Below are 7,990 nucleotides of genomic sequence, written 5' to 3' on the forward strand. Positions count from 1 at the left end.
AGCACCTTTAAACACCACTGGACTGAGCCAGGATCAAACCCGCCATGTTGGGCTCAGAATGCCTGCGTTCACCGTTTGAGTTACTCAAGCCGACATTGCCAATATCCGCAAGGTTCCGTATTTACTCGCATATATCACGCACCCTAATTTTTTTAATGCAAGTGAGGGAGGAACCTAATACCCACTTGTATCTCGCATAGGTTTTTCTTAATGTGTCGGTAATAAATACGGCAAGGTTCACCCTGCGGCATGCGTTCTCCCTGTCAACTCAAAGTCGAACTTTCTCTCGTAATACTCCCCTTATCTTAGTGGAAGAGGCTCTCTCCCCTTGTTTGATGAAATGCAGTGGGTAATTTCCGGACCCTAGAGTATTTACTAGCATAATGAGCTTGATGGAATGTGACACTGTTGAAGTGGCTGCAATTTCAGTATTCCAGTAAGTTATACGGTGCATGCGAGAGTAACCTCCTACACAACATAATAAACTGCTATCTATATTGCGAAATCGTGATGCTTTGTTATAATTAAACATATTATAATCGCAATAATTTTCCTCATTTAACTTGCACCCCGATTTCTAAGCTCGATTTTTCAGGAAAAATATAGTTTGAGATATACGCAAGTATATGGCCGAGGCTAGGACATGCTTTCGATCCCTGTTCGAAGTCGAGATTTTCACTTCTGGAGAGGTATATGACCCTGGTGTTCACTCAGAAATGAATATTTCTGGATGCATGGCTGCCGAACTTATCACACTTACTGCTGAGGTAAAAACGCTGGGGTTGGGTAGGAGTGGTGGAATATATCACCTACCTGTGGTAAGAAGCGACTAAAAGGGGGACCAGCGTGGGTTGCCGACCACTGCTACCCCAACTGAGTCTGGCCTTGCTTCCACTTACTTGTGTCGGGTACTCGACCGACCTTCCTTGTCGACAAACTTGACCATATCGGTCCATACAATTTTTTTTTTTTTTTTGCTATTTGCTTTACGTCGCACCGACTCAGATAGGTCTTATGGCGACGATGGGACAGGAAAGGCCTAGGAATGGGAAGGAAGCGGCCGTGGCCTTAATTAAGGTACAGCCCCAGCATTTGCCTGGTGTGAAAATGGGAAACCACGGAAAACCATTTTCAGGGCTGCCGACAGTGGGGTTCGAACCCACTATCTCCCGAATACGAGCTCACAGCTGCGGGCTCCTAACCGCACGGCCAACTCGCCCCGTCCTTCATTTTAACTATGTAACATAGCTTTTCATTTTATAGCCTAGTACTAGTTTTTTTTTCTAGGGGCTTTACGTCGCACCGACACAGATAGGTCTTATGGCGACGATGGTATAGGAACGGCCTAGGAGTTGGAAGGAAGCGGCCGTGGCCTTAATTAAGGTACAGCCCCAGCATTTGACTGGTGTGAAAATGGGAAACCACGGAAAACCATCTTCAGGGCTGCCGATAGTGGGATTCGAACCTACTATCTCCCGGATGCAAGCTCACAGCCGCGCGCCTCTACGCGCACGGCCAACTCGCCCGGTAGCCTAGTACTAGAGGAGCATTTGCAAAAACATAACGGGAGGTTTGTTCCGCTCTGTTTCAAAGAGTCCGATCCAGCAACAGTTGAGCATAACGTCATCTGCCCTGATGGCACATACATGGCTAAATTTCAATATGTATACAACTTTGCAATATATAAGTGCATCCTATAAAGGGTCTTAACTTCAACAAGATGTCAAAATTGGACGATAAGATGGTAGATTCCTAGTGGTAGCACAATACAAGCAGTGACAAGTAACATTTTATCAGTGTCTGACTCAGCTAATGGATTCATCCAGGGTGATGATACATGTTGTAAGAGTGTAAAGGATAGGAGGAATGAGTGAACTGTTCAAGAGTGTCTTTAAATATATTCCATGTCTTACATGTTGGGTTACAACATACATTATTATGTTGTTTGAGTCATCAGTCCATAGACTGGTTTGTAGACTGGTTTGATGCAGATCTCCATGCCACCCTATCCTGTGCTAACCTTTTCATTTCTACGTAACATTATTATGAAAAAAACAAAGTGTACATATGTTGGTCTAGAGTTGATGTTATACAGGGCAATGGTTGATGATATGATGATGTATCTTGAGATTTGGATAAGGTTGATTTTGATGTAAATACGCTGATGAAGGGAGTTGGCTCCCGGAACATATACGTATAAATAATTCAAATATGAATAATATATTTACAGGGCGGACTAAACAATCACCCTTTGTGCATTATTATTACGACCTTCCTTGGTCAACTCTTGTCCTTTTCCGACCCCGACGCTATTAGGTGTGCGAGGCCTGGGGACTCCCTTCATTTTCACACCCTTCCTGGCCCTTCCCTTCAGTTTTCCTTCCGATTAGTGTTAATGGAGCATGGTTGCTCAGTTGTACTTCTTCTTAAAAATACTAATCACTACCACCACCACTGCTAATATGGAACGCTTTAATCTCCATTCCCGCAAGGGCCTCTATAGCATGCAGATAATTCCCCTTTGATGATAATTTCTACCACCACCACCATAAACAACAACAAGAACAACAACATCGCTACCGTCTGACTAGGCAACAGATCTTTGAGCAGATCAATGCCCTTAGAAAGATATATTTGTCACTGAAGGTTTCATCAGAGCGTTCAAACTTCTCCCTCCTGCAAATAAATTTTTCAAAAAATTACCCCGACCTGTGATTGTACAAGGGACTGCCTAGCCGAGCCGCAAAGGCCAATAGGGAGCCGAAAATTCAGAAAGGAGATTTTCACTGCTCGGCAGGCACATGGCCCTAAGATTCATTCAGTCTACGACAAGAATAAATACCAGGTTAATTCCTAAAGGCATACAGCTGACCACTCTACCCCACGTGCCCACGTTACGGATAGTGGAAGCCTTTTCCTTCCGCTCCTCCATGGGCATTCATGGCCAGTATGGAGGTGGCTTTGTTTTGCTTTGCATGTGAATGTGGTATGTCAAAGATACAATTTCCTCCCAGTAGAAAAATTGTTATATCAGGCTAGTTTAACCCATTTACACCTTGTGATAAAGGTTTATCGTACTATATTTTATGTCGGTAGAAGTTGTATGCCGTAAGTAACTACAGTTTTCGTAATTTTAGTCCAAATTTTTGAAATGTGTTGTGCATATGGATGGATTCACTGCTTCATTTTAAAGTTAAAAGATGAGTATCTCTAATAGACCTATGAGAGTGAGTCATAAATAGTACAGCTTGTAAAAAAGCCATACATATGAATTTATTCCGTACTGTGTTCAGTTTCTTATATTAAGTTCAAGGGAAAATTGAATTTGACGATACTGTAGTTACTTGCGGCATACCACTTCTGCCACACAAAATATAGTACGATAAACCTCTATCAATACATGTAAAACAGTTAGTTCGATACTTATCAGTCGTCTAAACTGCACCATATGTGTGAATTAAGAAAGTACCTCAAGATGCCTGCACTAACGCAACACACAATAACATTATATCGAGATAAGACTCGTTGCTAAATACATCGGCCCTACCTCTCTAAAATGAGATATTGAACACTATCATCCCACGTGTTGTCCTGAAATTATTTCGACTTAAAATGTTAATGACTTAAAACTATCACCTCCCCAGTACTATTCTGAAACAATAGACATATTCTAGTCTCAATAGTAGCCGTGAATCCGTCCGTAATTTCACGAAAATGTTGTGGTGAAAAATGTCTATTTAGTATTATTTCGTGACGTATAGACAATAAATGGTTACAAAATTATTGAAAACGCATTCATGAGAATAGGGAAGCTTGTAGAAATTGAAATCTAAAAGATAAATATTTTCAATAGACCTACTGTATGAGGGTGATTCATAAATGGTACAGCTTGTAAAAAAAGCCATAAATATTAATTTATTCCGTACTGTGTTCCGTTTCATATATTTATGTGCCATACTCTGTCGAGTTGGATATGTTTACGTCATTTGGTAAGTGGAAGTTACAACACCGCAGTTACTTACGGCACTCAACTTCTATCAAGATAAGAAATAGTATCATTAGGCAGCGATTCAAGGACCAGGTGTTGGATTGCAAGACTTTCCTAGGAGCAAACGTGGACTCTGACCACAACTTGATGGTCATGAAATACCATCTGAAGTTAAAGAAACTGAAAAAAAGGAATGCAAGGAGATTGAATCTAGACAAGTTGAAATAAAAGAGTGAGGAAATGTTTCACGGAACATATGGACTAAATGAAAAGGCTGAAGGAAACACAGTTGAGAAAGAACGGACAGTCGTGGAGAATGACATCAGTAGGGCAAGAGGCAAATGCTGGGGCTGTGCCTAAATTAAGGCCACGGCCGTTTCCTTTCCACTCCTAGCTCTTTCCTATCCCATCGTTGCCATAAGACCTATCTGTGTTGATGCGATTTAACGCAAGTTGTAAAAAAAACGAGTTTCGTTTTCCAGATAATCTACGCAAGCACCGGACAAAATCACAATACAAGGAGAGGCCAGAACATGTCCTCGGTATGGCTGGGAGGTCTCCGGCCTGAATCACTCATCTCTTCCAGGAAATACCTAAAAGGGCTACAGCAGGGCTGACAGTCGCATGGGCACATAACAATAAGATGGCCGGTCATATAAGGTATATGTTTGGCGGTCTACAGTCAGCACGGATAGTATTCAGGCGTGTAGATGTTGCATAGAGACAAACTGCTATCACTTGATTCCTCTCGAGTAGGTCTATCAGGAAAAAATAATAATTCAAGTATAAGTGTAAGTTCAAATTTGGAGGTTTAATGACTGAAAATTGGCAAATTTTATCATACCTTACAAAGATGTTGAAGCATGTGACTAATGAAGGGTAAAGACCTATATAGAAATGTATAGAGTAGGAAATTAGATACAATAAGGGATCCAATAACACCAGACGTAATCTTAAATATAACCATGTTTTATATAGGCCTTGTCCGCGAATGCGAACTGATCATTTATGAATAATTAAAACTCTTATCCGTCACAATTTTCATTAAATATTTTACTCCACAACGCGTTTCGGACACTTTTCTCCATCGTCAGGTGGTAAAATGGCGACATTTAATTGTAGCTCTAGTTGATACACAATTGTTTTCAAATAATATTAGACCGTATTATTTCACTTAAGAATAAGGGCTATCTTCACAATCAATCAATCAATCAATCAATCAATCAATCAATCAATCAATCAATCAATCAATCAATCAATCAATCAATCAATGGCAGCTCCCATTTTAGTAACAATGCTGAACATATTGGGGTTGAAAAGATTTCAGAACTTATAATAAAAGGGTTGTGAGAAAATGTGAATATTAAGATAATAGAGAAAAGTAGTGCGGCAGAAGCTAGGGCTTGCGCCAAGAAGTATTTTATCAATCGATAAATAAATAAATAAATAAATAAATAAATAAATAAATAAATAAATAAATAAATTCATGACTGTCAAAGGCATACAGTCATGGATGGAACAAGCTCCGAGTTACAACTATGGTTGTGAACCATAGAGGTTGCCTCAAGATGTTCTCTGGCTGTCATTTTACGGCATTGAGCCAACCCTCCTCCTTTCCCCGGGCTTGGGACCGGCAACAGCAACTACTGAGCTACTCAATCCACCCAGTAGGTACTGGAGGATTTAAAGAATAAATCAAACAAAGTAAATAAATTGAAGAATAGTAAAGTTAGATTCCTACCAAAATGTGATAAAAGAGAAACAACTAAAAGGGTATTTTCAGAAGAAGGACGACAACGAAGATCAGACAGAATGAAGAAATACTGGAAGATCAGAAAAGAAAAAAAACATAAAACATCATAGGAGGTCGGACAGAAATTGACTACAGTTGTCCAATGCGGCCGTAAAAGTACAACCATAATAATAAAAATAAATAAATAAATCATCAATGATCTGCATTTAGGACTATCGCCCAGGTAGGCAGATTCTCTATCAATTGTTCATCTAGTCTTTTCTTAATGTTTTCAAGGAACTTGGAATTTTATCGAATATTTCCCTTGATAGTGTCTTCCAATTCCTTACTACTCATCGTATAAATTAATATTTGCCCCAATTTGTCCTCTTGAAATACAACTTTATCTTCATATTATAATCTTTCCTACTTGTAGTCCGGCTCCTTGGCTAAATGGTTAGCGTGCTGGCCTTTGGCCACAGAAGTTCCAATTAACCATAATTGGTTAATTTCGCTGACACGGGGGCTGAGTTTATGTGTCGTCTTCATCATAATTTCATCCTCATCACGACGCGCAGGTCGCCTACGGTGTCAAATCAAAAGACTTGCATCTGGCTAGCCGAACTTGTCCTCGGACACTCCCGGCACTAAAAGCCATACGACGTTTCATTTTTCCTACTTGTAAAAGCTCCCCTCAAGCTTATTCGTCTACAAATGTCATTCCACGCTATCCCTCCGCTGACAGCTCAAAACAGACCATATGGTCGAGCATCTCGTCTCCTTATTCCCAAGTCTTCCCAACCCAAAGTTTGCAACATTTTAGTACCATTACTCCTTTGTCGGAAATCACCCAGAACAAATCGTGCTGCTTTCATTTGCATCTTTTCCAGTTCCAGTATCAAGTAGTCCTGGCGTAGGTCTGATACACTGGAACCATACTCTAGTTGGGGTCTTACCTACATTGGCCTATACGCCTTCTCCTTCAATAAAGATAATTTCTTATACTACTACAGTACACTACACTCAATAAATGCGTGGCCTGGCGCCTACAATGCAGACAACATGGCGAACACTTGTGTATATTCGTACACAATAACTTCCTGGATGGCGCTTACAGTGTAGGCAACCCAGTGTTCACCTATGTACGTACTGCAGTCAGTATATTCATGGACTGGCGCTAACAGTTCAAGTACCACATAGTCTTTTGAACTGTCTTTTTGCGTCTTTTATCCTGTCGTGGTGATCCGGGCGATTTCTACTTGATCATCTCAAACGTCGCTATCGGATTTGCCTAATTTTTGCCAGAACTTGAAATTTGCACGTTGCTCAAAGTACGACGTTCTAAAGTTCCGCCGCTGACATTCAACTGTACTTGACAACAGAGACCATAGTTCTGCTTATAAAGTATGCACGCAACTGCCTCTTGCTGAGACTAGCGAAGAGCTATCACGGCAACATCCAGTGATGTAGTGCACTACATCAACACTAGACGGCCAGTGTACGAACTTAAGGTCTAGTACGTATTAAAACCTACACTGACTGAGCAAATGTCATGGGATAACAGAGCACTGATGCGCAGGTGTGTTGTCTGCCCACCACACGCCCCCTGTGCCAGCGGCAGTTGTATAGAAGACCTTGTGAGCAGTGGCTGTGCATGTGACAGGTGTAACATGGAATGTCGTCGTGAGCTGACCCCGTTCGAACGGGGTATGGTGGTCGGTACCCGATGGATGGGAAGTGAGATTTCGGAAGTGGTGCGAGAATTCGGCTTCACACGATCAACCGTGTCCAGGGTGTATCGTGAATGGTTGAATGCGGGTGTCACCGTTCACAACAGACGAACGACCGGCCGTCCACCCACCCTCGATAACCGTGACCGGCGACTTCTGAGACGGATTGTCAATAGTGACAAACGGGCAACCGTGCAAAAAATCACGGCTCAATTCAACACAGGCCGTGTTAGACACGTCTCCCAGTGGACAATCCGTAGGAACATGGGTTCGATGGGGTATGGGAGCCGGCGTCGCACACGGGTGTCACTGTTAACCCAACGTCATCGGGCACAACGACGCGCATTTGTCGCCAGTCACCAGGTATGGACACTGGAACAATGGCGTAACGTAATATGGTCGGACGAATCACGATTTCAAATGCAGCATGCCGATGGGAGGCACCGTGTATGGCGCAGACCACATGAAGCGATGGATCCCGCCTGCCTCGAAGGTGTGGTCCAGGGCGCTGGTGGCTCTGTTATGGTCTGGGGTGCATTT

The sequence above is a fragment of the Anabrus simplex genome, chromosome 1 (genome assembly GCF_040414725.1).
Source record: "Anabrus simplex isolate iqAnaSimp1 chromosome 1, ASM4041472v1, whole genome shotgun sequence".
NCBI lineage: Eukaryota > Metazoa > Arthropoda > Insecta > Orthoptera > Tettigoniidae > Anabrus > Anabrus simplex.